At 39.6% G+C, this 20,661-nt stretch overlaps 2 non-coding genes across 2 annotated transcripts; both read right to left on the bottom strand.

The window, feature by feature from the left end:
* Positions 1-4,416: 4,416 nt before the first annotated feature.
* Positions 4,417-4,523, bottom strand: LOC148555804 (small nucleolar RNA R71). The gene has a single exon (XR_015888261.1). It is a non-coding gene; the product is annotated as a small nucleolar RNA R71 (small nucleolar RNA).
* A 10,536-nt stretch (positions 4,524-15,059) lies between these two features.
* On the bottom strand, positions 15,060-15,167 carry LOC148555803 (small nucleolar RNA R71). Its single transcript, XR_015887012.1, has one exon. It is a non-coding gene; the product is annotated as a small nucleolar RNA R71 (small nucleolar RNA).
* Positions 15,168-20,661: the final 5,494 nt, after the last annotated feature.

The following is a 20,661-nucleotide window of genomic DNA, read 5'->3' as shown; positions in this document are numbered from 1 at the left end:
GAAGTAGCCATTGACAATGGTGATGCCCAACATAAAGCTTGCCATGGAAAGGAGTATGAATGATTGGAAGAAGGCAATAGGAAAGCAGAAGTTCAGGAGGAACAAAGCATCTTCATACGCTTATCTGAAATTCCTACCAATGAATTACATAAGTATCTCTATCTTTATTTTATGTTTTATTTATCTTTTAATTATCATTCCTCCATAACCATTTGAATCCGCCTGACTGAGATTTACAAGATGCCATAGCTTGCTTCAAGCCGACAGTCTCCGTGGGATCGACCCTTACTCACGTAAGGTTTATTACTTGGACGACCCAGTGCACTTGCTGGTTAGTTGTGCGGAATTGTGACAAAGTGTGATTCACGTTTGAGAGCTCCAAGTTTTTGGCGCCATTGTTGATGATCACAATTTCGTGCACCAAGTTTTTGGCGCCGTTGCCGGGGATTGTTCGAGTTTGGACAACTGACGATTCATCTTGTTGCTTATATTAGGTAATTTTACTTTTTATTTTCGAAATTTTTTTTATATAAAAAAAGGGAAATTTTTTTTTTCTATTTTGTTCTTCAGAGTTTTGAAGAATGAATTCTAGAGTTTCATGATGATCTGTTGAAGTCTAGTTGGTTGTGAAGCCATGTCTAATCTTATTGGATCGAGGTTTCAACTTATCATCACAAGAGCTTGTTGATTTCTATCAATTTTGCTGTTGTTAGCAATGATCTGCTAAAGCTTGGCTGGCCATTGGCCATGTCTAGTGTTTTGGACCGGAGCTTTCATTGAAAGCTTGGCTGGCTAGTAAGCCATGTCTAATTCCTGGACCGGAGTCTTAGACTAACATTGCAATGATTCCTGGAATTCTTATTAAAAATTTTGAATCCCTTTATTTTATTTTCCACTCAATTTTTGAAAAACCACAAAAAAATTTATAAAATCATAAAAATAAAAAATATTTTATGTTTCTTGTTTGAGTCTAGTGTCTAATTTTAAGTTTGGCGTCAATTGCATGCCTCTAATTTTCGAAAATTACATGCATTATGTTCTTCATTAATCTTCAAGTTGTTCTTGATGATTTCATTGCTCTGATCTTTAAATTCTCTTGTTTTGTGTGTTTTGTTGTTTCTCATATGCATTCTCATTTTGTTAGTGTCTCTTATAGGAAAATTTTTAAGTTTGGTGTCCTGGATGCATTGTTTATTTGATTTGAGTTTCCTAAGATTAGTTGTTGATGCCAGGACATTTTGGCCAGTTTCACTGACCTTTTCTTTACCGTTTTAGGGTAGTTTCATGCATTTTCTTAGGAAATAAGCAAGTTTTGGGTAGAATTTCACTTACATCTTGATTTAAGCATACATTGTGCACTTTACATGATTTCATGAGAATTTTGCATGAATTAGATGACAAATTGGATGATGCATGTCTTAGGATGTGGATTAGAACTTTGATGCACTTTATTACTTGATTTCAGGACAAAGGAAGCAAGAAAGAGCCACGATTAGCAGCCACGTTAGTCTAACTAACGTGACCACCAACGTGGAATGGGAGCTAGCTTGCAACGTTAATGAGAAAAGTAATCGCCAAAAATGTCCTCGAAAGCCATCATAGCCCACGTTAAGAGTCACGTTAACTAAGTTAATGTGAACTCTAATGTGGAAGAAAGAAATAAGGCCAACGTTAGTGACACTCACCTTTGTCACCAACGTTGGACCAAGCTCATAAGTGGCCACATTAAGAGCCACATTAACTCAGTTAACGTGGACTCTAACGTTGGGAAGCAAAAGAGAAGCCAACGTTAGTGACATTCACCTTTGTCACTAACGTTGGCTAAGCTACAATGAGCCACGTTAGTTGCCACGTTAACTTAGTTAACGTGGAAGCTAATGTGGAGAAAGCAAACAATTGCCAACGTTAGTGACACTCACCTTTGTCACTAACGTTGGAATGAGCCACAATGAGCCACTATGAGCCACGTTAACTTCCACGTTAACTTAGTTAACGTGGAAGCTAACGTTGAGGATAGGATGATGAGCCAACGTTAGTGACACTCACCTTTGTCACTAACGTTGGAGATGGCTATCATTACCACGTTAGAAGCCACGTTAACTTAGTTAACGTGGACTCTAACGAGGGAAGTAGGGGCACCTTGGAACGTTAGTGACAAAGGTAAGTGTCACTAACGTTCCCGAAGAATTGGCAAGCCTACGTTAAGAGCCACGTTAACTAAGTTAACATGAACTCTAACGTAGGGAGGGAGGACTCTCAACATTATTGGAAAAGGTGAGTCCCAATAACGTGTGCGAAGGACCAAGAGGCAAAGTTAGTGGTCATGTTGGTGCCACTAACGTTGAAGTTAACGTGGATCATCCCTGGGTGAAGAACGTTAGTGAAAAAGGTGATTGACACTAACGTTCTCGAACCCACGCTCTCACTTAACGTTAACGCCACTAACGTCCTGAGCTAAAGACCCTTCCTACTTCACACTTTTTCTCTGCAAGTAAAGCTAAGCCCACTGCAGAAGATAACTGCTTCCAAAGGCCCATATCTAAGACTTGAAGAATCAACTAGAAGATCAGAAGAGTAGTATATATAGGGGTAGTTTCGAATCAGGAAACAACTTTTGGGGGAGTGAGGGGAAATTGAGAATTACTCTCTGTATAATTTACTTTCTCTGCACTTCTAGTTCTAGTTTTCATGATGTATTCTCCATCTTTGTTTTCCATTTTCAGAGCTATGAACAACTAAACCCCTTTCATTGGGTTAGGGAGCTCTGTTGTAATTTGATGGATCAATACTAATTTTCATTACTCTTCTTCTATCTTTTCTCTTGATTTTACTAGAAAGCTTTCAATCTTCATCCAATTGGGTAGTTATCTTGGAAAAGAAGCTATTCATACTTGGATCTCTTCTAAACCTTGGAAGAGGAATGAAGAGATCATGCTAGAAATGCTTTCTCATGTTGGACCAAATTGGGTTTGGTTGGGTATGGTGACTATAATCCTACCAACACTTGATTTGGGAATGTATGTGGTATAATCAGTGACCATACTTCATCTCTTCTCATGAGCAATTGACCAAGGAATTGGCTATTGATCAAGATTTGAGAGATTGAATTACCAAGAAATTGGAATTTGATCACTTAAGATTGCCAAGGAGATCAATGAATGCATTGATTCAGAGAATGCAACATCTCCTAAGCCCAATGAATCCCCATTTCTGATCTACCCATTCTCTTTAATTTCTGTAATTTACTTTCATGAGCATCTTCCCCATTCCCATTTACAATTCTGCAATTTACTTTCCGTCATTTACTTTCAGCTCTTTACTTCCAGCATTTATATTTTCTGCTATTTACTTTCCCGCCATTTAATTTCCTGCAACCCTCAAACCAAATTCTGCTTCGCTCAACTAGAACATTCCTCTAATTTAAGTTGCTTGAACAATCAATCCCTGTGGGATTCGACCTCACTCTATTGTGAGTTTTTACTTGACGACAATTCGGTATACTTGCCAAAGGAAAATTGTTGAGAGACAAGTTTCTGTGCTATCAAGTTTACGGCGCCGTTGCCGGGGATTGATTTTGTATCAACAATGACTAAATTGGAGGATAACTAGATTGAGCATTTTTCTTTTGTTTGATTTAAATTTCTGTTTGAGTTAATTACTTTCAGTTTTAGTTATTTTCCTCCCTTCCCCCTACTCCTTTTTCTTAGTTATTTACCATTCAGTTCACTAACCCACTAACTGTTTGATATATTACATCACTCACACTAACAGCAATTTTAACAAGAGTACTTTCTGCATCTATTTCCTTGCTTGTGCCTTGTTGGTTGTATGACAGGAAGAAGAAGCGGGGCTTCAACTTCCTTTGATTCTGAACCTGAGAGGACCTTCCTTAGATTAAGGAGGGAAGCAAGAGGAAAGAGAGTAGTTGGTGCTGAGAAAGAGGAGGAGTACTTTGAATCGGACATGGATGAAAACATGGAGAACCATCATGAAGAAGAGGCTCACAACCATGGCAGAGAAGGTCCAACGCATCAGGCTGGACAAGAGAGAAGTGTTCTGGGTTCTTACATCAACCCAAACCCAGGAAACTGTGGAAGCAGCATCTAAAGGCCAACCATACATGCAAACAACTTTGAACTAAAACCACAACTCATCACCCTTGTTCAGAACAATTGTTCATTCGGAGGAGGTGTCCAAGAAGACCCCAATCAACATCTAACCACCTTCCTGAGGATATGTGATACTGTGAAGTCTAATGGTGTTCATTCTAACACCTATGGACTACATCTGTTCCCTTTCTCACTTAAGGACAAGGCATCTAAATGGCTGGAATCCTTCCCAAAGGAGAGTTTAGCAACCTGGGAAGATGTGGTGAACAAATTCTTGGCAAGATTCTATCCTCCTCAACGGATCAACAGGCTGAGAGCTGAGGTGCAAACATTCAGGCAGCAGGATGGTGAGACTCTATATGAAGCATGGGAGAGGTTTAAGGACCTGACAAGAAGGTGTCCACCAGATATGTTCAATGAATGGGTGCAACTACACACTTTCTATGAAGGCCTCTCTTATGAATCAAAGAAGGCAGTAGACCATTCATCCGGGGGATCTCTAAACAAGAAAAAGACCATTGAAGAAGCCATAGATGTCATTGAGACTATAGCGGAGAATGACTACTTCTATTCTTCTGAAAGAGGCAACACTAGAGGAGTAATGGAGCTAAACAATGTGGATGCACTGCTGGCCCAAAACAAGCTTATTACCAAGCAGCTGCCTGACCTCACCAAGAAGATGGAAAAGAACCAAGTGGCAGCAATCACCACCTCCTCAGCAACCCAAGAGGGAGTGAATGCTGAGGCAGAAGAGGAGCAAGAACAAGCCAACTACATTGGAAACTCACCCAGGCAGACCCATGATCCTTACTCCAAAACGTACAACCCTGGTTGGAGGAATCACCCAAACTTTGGGTGGGGAAATCAACAAGATCAAAGCCAAGATCAGAGACGTCACAACCCCAACAACCATGTAGCTCACCAACATTCCACACAGAGATCATATCAACACCACCCTAACAACACCTCTCCACATCCATACCAAAACCAAAATCTCACCTATCCACTCTCAACTCACCATCATCTGAAGATAGACTCTCCAAAATTGAGACTCTGCTTGAGGGCAAAGAGATTCAAGATAATAAGGTATTCAAAGAGGAGGTGCGAGCTAGTATCAAGAACCAGTGGGACACCATCAAGAGGCTGGAATTTCAAGTGGGATACTTATCTGAAAAGATTCCAAAACCTACTGATAGCTTCCCAAGTGACACAGAGAAAAATCCGAGAGGTGAAGCAAAGAAAGTCAGATGGGAAGATTGCAAGATGGTTACTATAAGTAATAAGGAGACTGAGGAAAAGCAAAACAAGCTATTAGAACAACTTGGAGAGACATCGGCAGAGAAACAGGAAAAGGATCACCAAGAACCCAAAATTTCACAAAAAGAGCTGACATAGAAGGAGCTGTTGAAACTCTATGCACCTTTTCCCCAATTACTCAATGGTGCTGTAGAGAAGAGAATATACTCAAGGTTTTTTGACCTGTTTGCATCCCTCCATGTAAACATACCATTCATCAAGGCCCACCAACAAATGCCCTCATATATTAAGTATATGAAGGAGCTGCTGACCAGGAAAAGCTCACTCAAGGGAGGACAAACAATAGTGATGAATAAGGAGTGCAGTGCTCTCATTCAACCAGAGTTGCCTATAAAAACGAAGGACCCAGGGAGTTTTCACATCCCCTGTGCCATAGGAGAAAAAATGTTTTATAAAGCACTCTGCGATTTGGGAGCAAGCATCAACTTAATGCCTTTATCCCTTATGAAAAGGCTGCAGATCAATGAGATAATACCCACAGATGTAGTTATCAGGCTAGCTGACAAAACTCAAAAACAAGCAGTAGGAGTGGTTAAAAATATGCTGGTGAAGGTGGGAAAATACTTCCTTCCACAGACTTTGTCATCTTGGACATGGAAGAAAGTCACACTCACCCAATCATATTGGAAAGACCGTTCTTAGCTACAGCCAGAGCACTCATAGATGTGGAGCGAGGGGAGCTAATTTTGAGGATCCATGATGAACAACTCCGATCCCCTTCAATGTCTTCAAACTCTCACAAGAAATAGATCATAATGAGATACTGAGGGAGGAGGCAAGCACTGAAGCACAACTAACACCACTGGGAAACCACTTGGTTGAAGAACAAGGCAATCAGCAACTGTCACAGCTCAAGGAAAATAAGGAAGAACCTAAACCACCAGAGTCATATGAGACCAGTAACAAAATTCCCTTAGAAGAGGAGGTCACAAAGAGCAAGGCAACATTAAAAGGGACAAAGAAGAAGGCACCAAGGGGGTGGAGAAACAAGAAGATCCCTACAGAGGACTTCTCTCCAGGGGATAAAGTAATCTCAGCTTACTTCCCAGCTATTCCCCCCGATCTCCCCACCATCCCATCTCAGCTACCTAAGGTCTTTACCATCAACAGAGTTCTCTCTCTAGAACATGTAGAGATCCTTGATGAAGCCAATGGATATAGGTCTACTGCAAGAGGGGAAGATCTGAAGCATTACCAACCGCCATGACAAATGCAAAACGTCAAGCTAGTGATGCTAAAGAAGCGCTTCATGGGAGGCAACCCATATTTTACATGCTTTTAAAAGTAGTTAATAATGCAAGGTTCAGGGATTTCAAATCAACTTGACAATGACTTGAATGAAACCTTGTGTGCAAGATATAGTGAAGAACAAGTTTGGTGTTTAAGGCACACTAAGAGAACATTAATGTAACCCATATCATGTCACTCTTAGGGGCCTTGAACAAATCTTTTACACCACACGGCACCAAACTAAGTTTGGTGTTGCCAATGTCGCACACATGGATGTTGAGTTAGTCAGTTGGTTTGCTCTAATGAATGGCACTTAGTTAGTTAAAACAAAAACTTTAAAAAGTAGTTATTCTTTTAATTTTGCCGCCACTTTCCACACATATTTTTTTAATCACAATTCTTTTATTTTGTAGGAGAGAGAAAGGGGTATTGAAATGGATTGAGTGGACAATTAAATGAGGAGGGTTCGGCCACTTCATGAAGGGAAAATACACACTTGTCTTCAAGGGGAATACATTGGAAAATGTGCCATGCAACATTGAAAGAATGAGACCCTTGAAGACCGAACCAATCTCCCTCATAAAGATGATGATCCTTGTGCTCATCCCCTGCAGAACCTCATCCGTTCATCATACACCAACCCCATCAATCCACACATTTCATCCGCACGCCACTTCCCTATATAAGTGATTCGCACTAAGTACACCCTTAACATTCCAATTTCACTCCCCATACTTCTCATTCTCGAAACCAAACACTCTTCCCCTTCATCACACCTTATCCTAACCAACCGAATTCCTCATCTATCCGTACCTTCCACCCTCTTCACACATCAACTCAAACACATGGCATCATCAAGCTCCAAGAGGCCAAAGAGGAAGGAACCAGTGGAGAGCATTCCTTTCGATGAGAAGAGATTCAAAACTGTATTCCATGAACTCGAATTTGAGCGGATAAAGCTCAAAAAGATACTGCCTGAGTTAACATTCCAAATCAACGAGGATGAATGCCCACAGATTCGAGAGAAAATTGAACAAAGAGGGTGGCAAAGGCTCACGAACCCAGAGGGGAAGATCAATGAAAACCTCATCAAAGAGTTCTATGCAAATGTGGTTAGAGAAGACAAAACCAAGGCCCTAACCTTCAAAAGTTACATAAGAGGAAGAGAGGTGGACTTCAGCCCAAATGCTATAACAAGAACTCTTCAGCTGAAATCACCACATTTTGATGAGCTTAGTTATCATGCAAGGATAAGTAAGAGCCCTGACAATGATGAACTCGAAGAAATAGTGACTGACATATGTGTCATAGGAGCTGACTGGGAAAGGTATGCGGATAAGAGACCCCGGTTCATCAAGAGGGCAGACCTTAGCCCGGAAGCCAAGGGATGGTTTGAACTCGTGAGGAGGTCTATCCTCCCAGCTGCAAATAATTCAGAGGTCAATATTAATCGAGCGACTATGGTACATTGCCTAGTACAAGGTGGAGAAATCAATGTGCATGAACTCATAGCTGAGGGGATTCAAGAGTCAGCTGAGAAGGTTAATTCGAGTGCCAGGCTTTGGTACCCCAGCACCATTCTCAGATTGTGTACAAAGGCCAAGGTAGTCTTCGAGGATAGCAATCCAGATTGGGTGAGCCCTGGGAGGCTAGTTACACTTCAGCGTCTGATCTATACTACGCCCGCCCAACAACAAAGAAGACCTCAAATAGGAAAGTGAAAACTAAAAGAAGGAGCCCACCAAGAAGAATATCATCAGGAAGAACACCAACAAAGAGAATATTATGACCCAACCAACATAAACCTGAATCACATTCATGGAGCCATTGAGGAACTAGCAAGGAGTTATATGGAGGGACAAGAACAACAACTGCATGTTCAAGCTCAAAGGATGGATCGTCAAGAAGAGCTCCTTTCTAATTGGATGAATCAACAAGGGGAGTGGCAGAAACAGCAAATGGAACATTATTCCCAGCTCACTCAAGCCATCAATCAAGTGTCTGAAAGGCAAGAGCGTCAAGATAAGCGCCTTCAAGAACTCAACCAACGCCAGCTAGCTCAGACGAAGGCATTCAATGAGTTCAGTATACTTAATGAAGGACTGCAACTACATAGGGAGGAGTTCAACACAAACACTCAAGCCAAGTTGAACTACATGTCTAGTCATATGCATAATCTACACTATGCCATCCCTACATATGATGAGGTCCAAAAAGATTTTGTAGAACAAGAAGAAAGGAAGGTGAAATAGCAGAAGGAAATACTAAAAAAGAAGATGGAAGATGCTGGTTTTTGGAAGAAGTTGATTGGAAAAGGCAAGGGAAGTGAGAGTACAAGCACTCAAGAGAAACACAAAGAGGACAAGCAAGAGGAAGAGAATGGGCAATCCCATGAGTAAAAGGTCGTGGAGTTCCCTCTTTGTTCCATCTTTTTCAAGCATTAAATAAGGAAAATAATGTATGAAATAGGACATGCTTCCATGATAGTTTAGGATTTTCAATTATGTTTTTAGTATTCTACTTGCCTAGGTCTATGATTACTAGTCAAGTTGCCTATTTTCAATTTCATCCTGCTTATTGGGTTGCTTGTCTCCTTTTGAATCAAATAAAAAGAGAATGATTGTTATCAAAGACCAAAGTGGAGTTCATATTGTGGAGTAAGTTCCTTAGTGTGTGATGTGGTCATAAGTTAGCTAAGTTGATTCACCAACAAGGGTGGGAAGACAACTATCTGTCCTGAATCATATGCTTGAAACATCCCCCATGAGACTAGCTAAATAACAATATCCTAATAAGAAAAAGGGGAAAAGAACAATAAGAGTTGAAAAAGAAAGAAAAGTTAATAAAGAATAAGGCTAGGCACCAAGGGTTTGAAACTTGAGAGATGTGTCTGTGGTGCTCCTGTACCAAGGATCTACTTGGATGAATAAGTTCGTAGGAGTGCTTCATCACTTGGTAACTTGGGTTAACTAACCCGGGATTATCAACTGAAAATCCACTATCAAGAGTAACCTTGCTACAGAACATTTAGTAACCCAAAGATGTGCTGGACAGCAAGGTCTCAAGAAAGGAAATAACAAACCATGTGTCTGTGGTGTGTATGTATGGGGGAAAGAGACTTGAGGGAGTAAGTCCTTAGGGGTGTCTCAACACCTAGCACCTTGAACCAACTGGTTCGGGAGTGCTGGCTAAAAGCTTATCTTAAAGAGTCGCCCCCTCACAAAGCACTTAGCCTAAGAACACAAATAAGCCCTGAAAACAATAAAAGGATCAATGAATAAGAGTCTCATAGGGTGCAATCAAGTGAGTATTCCAGGACATGATAAAGGTCTGAAAGCCAGTGAAGGAATGAACCTAAGTTGCTATGCATGAAACCACCATAAAACTAAGGATATGACCTCCACAATAATGACTCATTCCTCTTGGCATTCCATTCATCATTCTCTTGTTCCAGTACTTGCTTAGGGACAAGCAAGCTTTAAGTTTGGTGTTGTAATGCCAGGGCATTTTGGCCAGTTTCACTGACCTTTTCTTTACTGTTTTAGGGTAGTTTCATGCATTTTCTTAGAAAATAAGCAAGTTTTGGGTAGAATTTCACTTACATCTTGATTTAAGCATACATTGTGCACTTTACATGATTTCATGAGAATTTTTCATGAATTAGATGACAAATTGGATGATGCATGTCTAAGGATGTGGATTAGAACTTTGATGCACTTTATTGCTTGATTTCAGGACAAAGGAAGCAAGAAAGAGCCACGAATAGCAGCCACGTTAGTCTAACTAACGTGACCACCAATGTGGAATGGGAGCTATCTTGCAACGTTAATGAGAAAAGTAATCGCCAATAACGTCCTCGAAAGCTATCATACCCACGTTAAGAGTCACGTTAACTAAGTTAACGTAAACTCTAACGTGGAAGAAAGAAATAAGGCCAACGTTAGTGACACTCACCTTTGTCACTAACGTTGGACCAAGCTCATAAGTGGCCACGTTAAGAGCCACGTTAACTCAGTTAACGTGGATTCTAACGTTAGGAAGCAAAAGAGAAGCCAACGTTAGTGACACTCACCTTTGTCACTAACGTTGGCCAGGCTACAATGAGCCACGTTAGTTGCCACGTTAACTTAGTTAACGTGGAAGCTAACGTGGAGAAAGCAAACAATCGCCAATGTTAGTGACACTCACCTTTGTCACTAACGTTGGAATGAGCCACAATGAGCCACTATGAGCCACGTGAAGCTAACGTTGAGGATAGGATGATGAGCCAACGTTAGTAACCCTCACCTTTGTCACTAACATTGGAGATGGCTATCATTACCTTGTTAGAAGCCACGTTAACTTAGTTAACGTGGACTCTAACGAGGGAAGTAGGGGCACCTTGGAACGTTAGTGACTGATGAGCGGATAATTTATACGCTTTTTGGCATTGTTTTTAGTATGATTTTAGTAGGATATAGTTACTTTTAGGGATGTTTTTATTAGTTTTTATCTTAAATTCACATTTCTGGACTTTACTATGAGTTTATGTGTTTTTCTATGATTTCAAGTATTTTCTGGCTGAAATTGAGGGACTTGAGCAAAAATCAGATTCAGAGGTAGAAGAAGCACTGCTGATGCTATTGGATTCTGACCTCCCTGCACTCAAAGTGAATTTTCTGGAGCTACAGAACTCAACATGGCACGCTTTTAATTGTGTTGGAAAGTAGACATCCAGGGCTTTCCAGCAATATATAATAGTCCATACTTTGGCCGAGTTTAGACGACGCAAAAGGGCGTTGAACGCCAGAAACACGTCACGAACCAGAGTTGAACGCCAAAAACACGTTACAACTTGGCGTTCAAATCCAAAAGAAGCCTATACACGTGTAAACTTTAAGCTCAGCCCAAGCACACACCAAGTGGGTCCCGGAAGTGGATTTATGCATCAATTACTTACTTTTGTAAACCCTAGTAGCTAGTTTAGTATAAATAGGACTTTTTACTATTGTATTTACATCTTATGATTTTTAGTTGAACTTTGGATCATATTGATCACGTATGGGGGCTGGCCATTCGGCCATACCTGGACCTTCATCACTTATGTATTTTCAACGGTAGAGTTTCTACACTCCATAGATTAAGGTGTGGAGCTCTGCTGTTCCTCATGAATTAATACAAAGTACTACTATTTTTCTATTCAATTCAACTTATTCCGCTTCTAAGATATCCATTCGCACTTCAACATGAATGTGGTGATCGTGACAGTCATCATCATTCCCTATGAACACGTGCCTGACAACCACTTCCGTTCTACCTTAGATTGAATGAGTATCTCTTGGATTCCTTAATCAGAATCTTCGTGGTATAAGTTAGAACCCATGGATGGCCATTCTTGAGATCCGGAAAGTCTAAACCTTGTCTATGGTATTCCGAATAGGATCTGGGAAGGGATGGCTGTGACGAGCTTCAAACTCGCAAGTGCTGGGCGTAGTGACAGATGCAAAAGGATCAATGGATCCTATTCCAGTATGATCGAGAACCGACAGACGATTAGCCATGCAGTGACAGCGCATTGGACCATTTTCACTGAGAGGACAGGATGTAGCCATTGACAACGGTGATGCCTGACATATAGCTTGCCATAGAAAGGAGTAGGATTGGTTGGATGAAGACAGCAGGAAAGCAGAGGTTCAGAGGAACGAAAGCATCTCTATACGCTTATCTGAAATTCTCACCAATGAATTACATAAGTATCTCTATCCTATTTTATGTTTTATTTATCTTTTAATTATGAAAACTCTACAACCCTTTGAATCCGCCTGACTGAGATTTACAAGGTGACAATAGCTTGCTTCAAGCCGACAATCTCCGTGGGATCGACCCTTACTCACGTAAGGTTTTATTACTTGGACGACCCAGTGCACTTGCTGATTAGTTGTATCGAAGTTGTGACAAATTATGAATTAAGATTAGAGCACCAAGTTTTTGGAGCCATTACTAGGGATCACAATTTCGTGCACCAAGTTTTTGGCACCGTTGCTGGGGATTGTTCGAATTTGGACAACTGACGGTTCATCTTGTTGCTCAGATTAGGTAATTTTCTTTTTGTTTTATTTTCAAAAATTTTTCAAAAATCTTTCAAAAATTTCTCATCTGTTTTCGAAAATTATTCTAAATTTTTAAGAATGAATTCTAGTGTTTCATGAAGCATGTTGAAGCCTGGCTAGCTGTGAAGCCACGTCTAATTCTTTTGGACTGTGGCTTCCAACCATCAGCATAGAGGCAAGTTAATTGGAATATCAGCTGTTGCATGCCTGATTTATATCCTAAATCTGGCTGGCTATTAAGCCATGCCTAAGCCTTGGATTGGAGCTTTAGGCCAACATTGAAAGATTCCTGGGATTCTTATTAAAAATTTTGAATTTCTTATTTTCTTTTTCTTATATGTTTTTTGAAAAAAAATTTAAAAGAAAATACAAAAAAAAAATCATAAAATCATAAGAACCAAAAATATTTTATGCTGTTTGTTTGAGTCTTGTGTCAAATTTTAAGTTTGGTGTCAATTGCATACTCATCTTGCATTTTTTTTTTGAAAATTGCATTCATGTATTGCATTCATCATGATTTTCAAGTTGTTCTTGATAAACCTTCTTGATTGATCTTCATATTATATTGTTTTGTGTTGCATGGTGTTTTTCATATGCATTCTTGAATTCTTAATGTCTAAGCATTAAAGATTTCTAAGTTGGGTGTCTTGCATGTTTTCTTTGCATAAAAAATTTTTCAAAAATATGTTCTTGATGTTCATCTTGACATTCAAAGTGTTCTTGGTATTCATCTTGACATTCATAGTGTTCTTGCATGCATTCATTGTTTTGATCTAAAAAACCTCATGCATTGAGTCTTTTTGATGTTTTCCTCTTTCAACATTAAAAATTCAAAAATAAAAAAATATCTTTCCCTTTTTCACTCATAAATTTTCGAAATTTGAGTTGACTTTTTCAAAACTTTTTAAAAAAAAATTTTAGTTGTTTCTTATGAGTCAAATCAAATTTTCAATTTAAAAATCTTATCTTTTTCAAAAATCATATCTTTTTCATTTTTTCTAATTTATTTTCGAAAATTTTAAAAAAATATTTTTCAAAAATATTTTTCTTAATTTTATCTCATAATTTTCGAAAATATTATCAACAATTAATGTTTTGATTCAAAAATTTCAAGCTTGTTACTTGCTTGTTAAGAAAGATTCAAACTTTAAGTTCTAGAATCATATTTTGTGATTTCTTGTGAATCAAGTCATTAATTGTGATTTTAAAAATCAAATCTTTTTCAAAACTAATTTCAATCATATCTTTTCAAAAATATCTTTTTATCTTATCTTTTTCAAAATCATATCTTTTTAATCATACTTTTCATATCATATCTTTTTCAAATATCTTTTCTAACTTCTTAGCTTCTTATCTTTTCAAAATTGAATTTCAAATCTTTTTCAACTAACTAATTGACTTTTTATTTGTTTCTTATCTCTTTCAAAACTACCTAACTAACTATCCCTCTCTAATTTTCGAAAATACCTCCCTCTTTTTCAAAAATTCTTTTTAATTAATTAATTGTTTCAATTTTTAATTTTAATTTCAATTTTATCTTAATTTTCGAAAATCATTAACTCTTTTTCAAAATTTAGTTTTCAAAATTCCCTCTCTCCCATCTCCTTCTATTTATTTATTCATCTACTAACACTTCTCTTCACCCCAAAATTCGAACCCCTTCCTCTCCTCTGAGTTCAAATTCTTCTCTTCTACATTCTTATTCTTCTTTTCTTCTACTCACACAAGGGAACCTCTATACTGTGGTAAAGAGGATCCCCGGTATCTTTAGTCCTCTTTTTTTCACATGAGCAGGAGCAAGGACAAGAACATTCTTGTTGAAGTAGACCCTGAAACTGAAAGGTCTCTGAAGAGGAAACTAAGAGAAGCTAAATTACAACAATCCAGAGACAACCTTACAGAAATTTTCGAAAAGGAAGAGGAGATGGCAGCCGAAAATAATAATAATGCAAGGAAGATGCTTGGTGACTTTACTGCACCAAATTCCAATTCACATGGAAGAAGCATCTCCATCCCTACCATTGGAGCAAACAATTTTGAGCTTAAGCCTCAACTAGTTTCTCTGATGCAACGCAAGTTTCATAGACTTCCATCTGAAGATCTCTTTCAATTCTTAACTGAATTCTTGCAGATCTGTGATATTGTTAAGACTAATGGAGTAGATCTTGAAGTCTACAGGCTCATGCTTTTCCCTTTTGCTGTAAGAGACAGAGCTAGAGTGTGGTTGGACTCTCAACCCAAGGATAGCCTGAACTCTTGGGATAAGCTGGTCACGGCTTTCTTAGCCAAGTTCTTTCCTCTTCAAAAGCTTAGTAAGCTTAGAGTGGATGTTCAAATCTTCAGACAGAAAGAAGGTGAATCCCTCTATGAAGCTTGGGAGAGATACAAGCAACTGACCAAAAAGTGTCCTTCTGACATGCTTTCAGAATGGACCATTTTGGATATATTCTATGATGGTCTGTCTGAATTAGCTAAGATGTCATTGGATACTTCTGCAGGTAGATCCATTCACCTAAAGAAAACACCTACAGAAGCTCAAGAACTTATTGACATGGTTGCTAATAACCAGTTCATGTACACTTCTGAGAGGAATCCTGTGAGTAATGGGACGCCTCAGAAGAAAGGAGTTATTGAAATTGATACTATGAATGCCATATTAGCCCAGAATAAAATATTAACTCAGCAAGTCAATATGATTTCTCATAGTCTGAATGGAATGTAGGCTGCATCCAACAGTACTCAAGTGGCATCTTCTGAAGAAGAGGCTTACGATCTTGAGAACCCTGCAATAGCAGAGGTAAATTATATGGGTGAACCTTATGGAAACACCTATAACCCCTCATGGAGAAATCACCCAAATTTCTCATGGAAGGATCAACAAAAGCCTCAACTAGGCTTTACTAATGGTGGAAGAAACAGGTTTAACAATAGTAAACCTTTTCCATCATCCACTCAGCAACAGACAGAGAATTCTGAGCAGAATCCATCTAGCTTGGCAAATTTAGTCTCTGATCTATCTAAGGCCACTTTGAGTTTTATGAATGAAACAAGGTCCTCCATTAGAAATTTGGAGGCACAAGTGGGCCAGCTGAGTAAGAAGATCACTGAAACTCCTCCTAGTACTCTCCCAAGTAATATAGAAGAGAATCCAAAGAGAGAGTGCAAGGCCATTGATATAACAATCATGGCCGAATCCAAGGAGGAAAGGGAGGACATGAATCCCAAGGAGGAAGACCTCTTGGGACGTCCAGTGATCAATAAGGAGTTCCCCTCTGAGGAACCAAAGGAATCTGAGACTCATCTAGAGACCATGAAGATTCTATTGAACCTCCTTATGCCATTCATGAGCTCTGATGAGTATTCCTCATCTGAAGAGAATGATGTTACTGAAGAGCAAGTTGCCAAGTTCCTTGGTGCAATCATGAAGCTGAATGCCAATTTATTTGGTAAAGAGACTTGGGGAGATGAACCTTCCCTGTTCACCAATGAACTAAATGCATTGGATCAACTGAGATTGCCTCAGAAGGAACAGGATCCTGGAAAGTTCCAAATACCCTGTACCATAGGCACCATGACCTTTGAGAAGGCTTTATGTGACCTTGGGTCAAGAATAAACTTCATGCCACTCTCTGTAATGGAGAAACTTGGAATCTTTGAGGTGCAAGCTGCCAGAATCTCATTAGAGATGGCAGACAACTCAAGAAAAGAGGCTTATGGACAAGCAGAGGACGTGTTAGTAAAGGTTAAAGGTCTTTACATCCCTGCTGATTTCATAATCCTAGATACTGGGAAGGATGAGGATGAATCCATCATCCTTGGAAGACCCTTCCTAGCCACAGCAAGATCTGTGATTGATGTTGACAGAGGTGAACTAGTCCTTTAATTGAATGAGGACTCCCTTGTGTTTAAAACTCAAGGTCACCCTTCTGTAAATATGGAAAAGAGGCACAGTAAGCTTCTCTCAAAACAGAGTCAACCAGAGCCCCCACAGTCAAACTCTAAGTTTGGTGTTTGGAAGCCACAACCAAACTCTAAGTTTGGTGTTGAACTCCCATATCCAAACTCTAAGTTTGGTGTTGGGAAGTTTCAACAATGCTCTGAACATCTGTGAGGCTCTATGAGAGCCCACTATCAAGCTACTGACATTAAAGAAGCGCTTGTTGGGAGGCAACCCAATCTTTATTTATCTAATTTTATTTTTATTTTTGTTGTTCTTTCATGATTTATTAGGTTCATGATCATGTGGAGTCACAAAATAAATAGAAAAATAAAAAACAGAATCAAAAACAGTAGAAGAAAAATCATACCCTGGACGAAGGGCTTACTGGCGTTTAAACGCCAGTAAGGAGCATCTGGCTGGCGTTCAACGCCAGAACAGAGCATGGATCTGGCTTTGAACGCCAGAAACAAGCAGCATTCTGGCATTCAGACACCAGAAATGCACACTGAGGAAAGCTGGCGCTGAACGCCAGAAACAAGCATAGAACTGGCGTTCAACGCCAGAAACATGCTGCATCTGGGCGCTGAACGCCTAGAACAAGCACCAATTCGGCGTTTAAACGCCAAAATTGCGTGCAAAGGCCTTTTACATGCCTAATTGGTGCAGGGATGCAAATCCTTGACACCTCAGGATCTGTGGACCCCACAGGATCATCTCAGCATCTGTGAACCCCACAGGATCCCCAACTACCTCCACTCATATTCTTCCCTCTTCTCAATGTTCATTCTCTCTTCCCAATAAACACCCTTCCCCAAAACCCTTCACCAATCACCTCAAAGCTCTCTTCCCTATTACCCATTCACCACTCATGTCCATCCACTCTTCCCCATAAACCTACCTCATAAACCCCACCTACCTTCAAAATTCAAAATCACTTTCCCACCCAAACCCACCCCATATGGCCGAACATTAACCCCTCTCCCTCCACTATATAAACCTCTCCATTCTTCTTCATTTTCACACAACACATCCCTCTCTTCCCCTTCTTGGCCAAAACACAACTCTCTCTCCCTCTCCTTCATATCTTCTTCTTCTTCTACTATTCTTTCTTCTCTTGCTCGAGGGTGAGCAAAAATTCTAAGTTTGGTGTGGTAAAAGCATAAAGCTTTTCGTTTTTCCATTACCATTGATGGCACCTAAGACCAGAGAATCCTCTAGAAAAGGGAAAGGGAAGACAAAAGCTTCCACCTCTGAGTCATGGGTGATGGAAAGATTCATCTCCAAAGCCCATCAATACCATGTCTATGATGTTGTGGCCAAGAAGAAGGTGATCCCCGAGGTCCCTTTCAAACTCAAGAAAAATGAGTATCCGGAGATCCGACATGAGATCCAAAGAAGAGGTTTGGAAGTTCTAACAAACCCCATCCAACAAGTCGGAATTCTAATGGTTCAAGAGTTCTATGCTAATGCATGGATCACTAGGAACCATGATCAAAGTAAGAACCCGAACCCAAAGAATTATCTCACCATGGTTCGGGGGAATTACTTCGATTTTAGTCCGGAAAATGTGAGGTTGGCGTTCAACTTGCCAATGATGGAAGAGAACGCACGCCCCTACACAAGGAGAGTCAACTTTGATCAAAGGTTGGACCAAGTCCTCATGGACATATGTTTGGAAGGAGCTCAATGGAAGATTGACTCAAAGGGCAAATCGGTTCAACTGAGAAGACTGGACCCTAAGCCTGTAGCTAGAGGCTGGTTGGAGTTCATTCAACGCTCAATCATTCCCACTAGCAACCGGTCTGAAGTTACTATAGACCGGGCCATCATGATCCATAGCATCATGATTGGAGAAGAGGTGGAGGTTCATGAGATTATACCTCAAGAACTCTACAAGGTGGCTGACAAGACCTCCACTGTGGCAAGGTTAGCCTTTCCTCACCTCATTTGCCATCTATGCAATTCGGCTAGGATTGACATAGAGGGAGATATCCTCATTAATGAGGACAAGCCCATTACTAAGAAAAGGATGGAGCAAACAAGAGAGCCTATTCATGGATCTCAAGAGACGCATGAACAAGCTCATCACCAAGAAATCCCTGAGACGCCTCAAGGAATGCACTTTCCTCCACAGAACTTTTGGGAGAAAATCAACACCTCCCTAGGAGAACTGAGTTCCAACATGGGACAACTAAGGATGGAACATCAAGAGCACTCAATCATCCTCCATGAAATTAGAGAAGATCAAAGAGCTATGAGGGAGGAGCATCAAAGACAAGGAAAAGACATAGAAGAGCTCAAGGACATCATTGGTTCCTCAAGAAGAAAACGCCACCATCACTAAGGTAGACTCATTCCTTGTTATCAAATTTTCTATTTTTTATTTTCTTTATGTTAAGTGCTTATCTATGTTAGTGTCTTATTACATGATCATTAGTATTTAGCAACTTTGTCTTAAAGTTATGAATGTCCTATGAATCCATCACCTCTCTTAAATGAAAAATGTTTTTAATTCAAAAGAACAAGAAGTACATGAGTTTCGAATTTATCCTTGAACTTAGTTTAATTATATTGATGTGGAGACAATACTTTTTGTTTTCTGAATGAATGCTTGAACAGTGCATATGTCTTTTTGAAATTGGTGTTTTAGAATGTTAAATATGTTGGCTCTTGAAAGAATGATGACAAGGAGACATGTTATTTGATAATCTGAAAAATCATCAAAATGATTCTTGAAGCAAGAAAAAGCAGTGAATACAAAAGCTTGTAGAAAAAAAATGGCGAAAAAAAATAGAAAAAGAAAAAGCAAGCAGAAAAAGCCAAAAGCTCTTAAAACCAAAAGGCAAGAGCAAAAAGCCAATAACCCTTAAAACCAAAAGGCAAGGGTAAATAAAAAGGATCCAAGGCTTTGAGCATCAGTGGATAGGAGGGCCTAAAGGAATAAAATCCTGGCCTAAGCGGCTAAACCATGCTGTCTCTACCATATGCTTGTGGCGTGAAGGTGTCAAGTGAAAACTTGAGACTGAGCGGTTAAAGTCAAGGTCCAAAGCAAAAGAAGAGTGTGCTTACGAACCCTGATACCTCTAATTGGGGACTTTAGCAAAGCTGAGTCACAATCTGAAAAGGTTCACCCAATTATGTGTCTGTGGCATTTATGTATCCGGTGGTAATACTGAAAAACAAAGTGCTTAGGGCCACGGCCAAGACTCATAAAGTAGCTGTGTTCAAGAATCAACATACTGAACCAGGAGAATCAATAACACTATCTGAATTCTAAGTTCCTATAGATGCCAATCATTCTGAACTTCAATGGATAAAGTGAGATGCCAAAACTATTCAAGAGGCAAAAAGCTACAAGTCCCGCTCATCTGATTGGAGCTATGTTTCATTGATATTTTAGAATTTATAGTATATTCTCTTCTTTTTATCGTATTTGATTTTTAGTTGCTTGGGGACAAGCAACAATTTAAGTTTGGTGTTGTGATGAGCGGATAATTTATACGCTTTTTGGCATTGTTTTTAGTATGATTTTAGTAGGATCTAGTTACTTTTAGGGATGTTTTTATTAGTTTTTATGTTAAATTCACATTTCTGGACTTTACTGTGAGTTTGTGTATTTTTCTGTGATTTCAGGTATTTACTGGCTGAAAATGAGGGACTTGAGCAAAAATCATATTCAGAGGTAGAAGAAGGACTGCTGTTGCTGTTGGATTCTGACCTCCCTGCACTCAAAGTGGATTTTCTGGAGCTACAGAACTCAAAATGGCGCGCTTGTAATTGCGTTGGAAAGTAGACAGCCAGGGCTTTTCAGCAATATATAATAGTCCATACTTTGGCCGAGTTTAGATGACGCAAAAGGGCATTGAACGCCAGTTCTACGCTGCAGTCTGGAGTTAAACGCCAGAAACACGTCACGAACCAGAGTTGAACGCCAAAAACACGTTACAACTTGGTGTTCAACTCCAAAAGAATCCTC

Source organism: Arachis ipaensis, chromosome B6, assembly GCF_059453495.1.
Source record: "Arachis ipaensis isolate K30076 ecotype BB chromosome B6, ASM5945349v1, whole genome shotgun sequence".
Classification (NCBI taxonomy): domain Eukaryota; kingdom Viridiplantae; phylum Streptophyta; class Magnoliopsida; order Fabales; family Fabaceae; genus Arachis; species Arachis ipaensis.
This window is presented reverse-complemented; position numbering and strand designations above follow the sequence as displayed.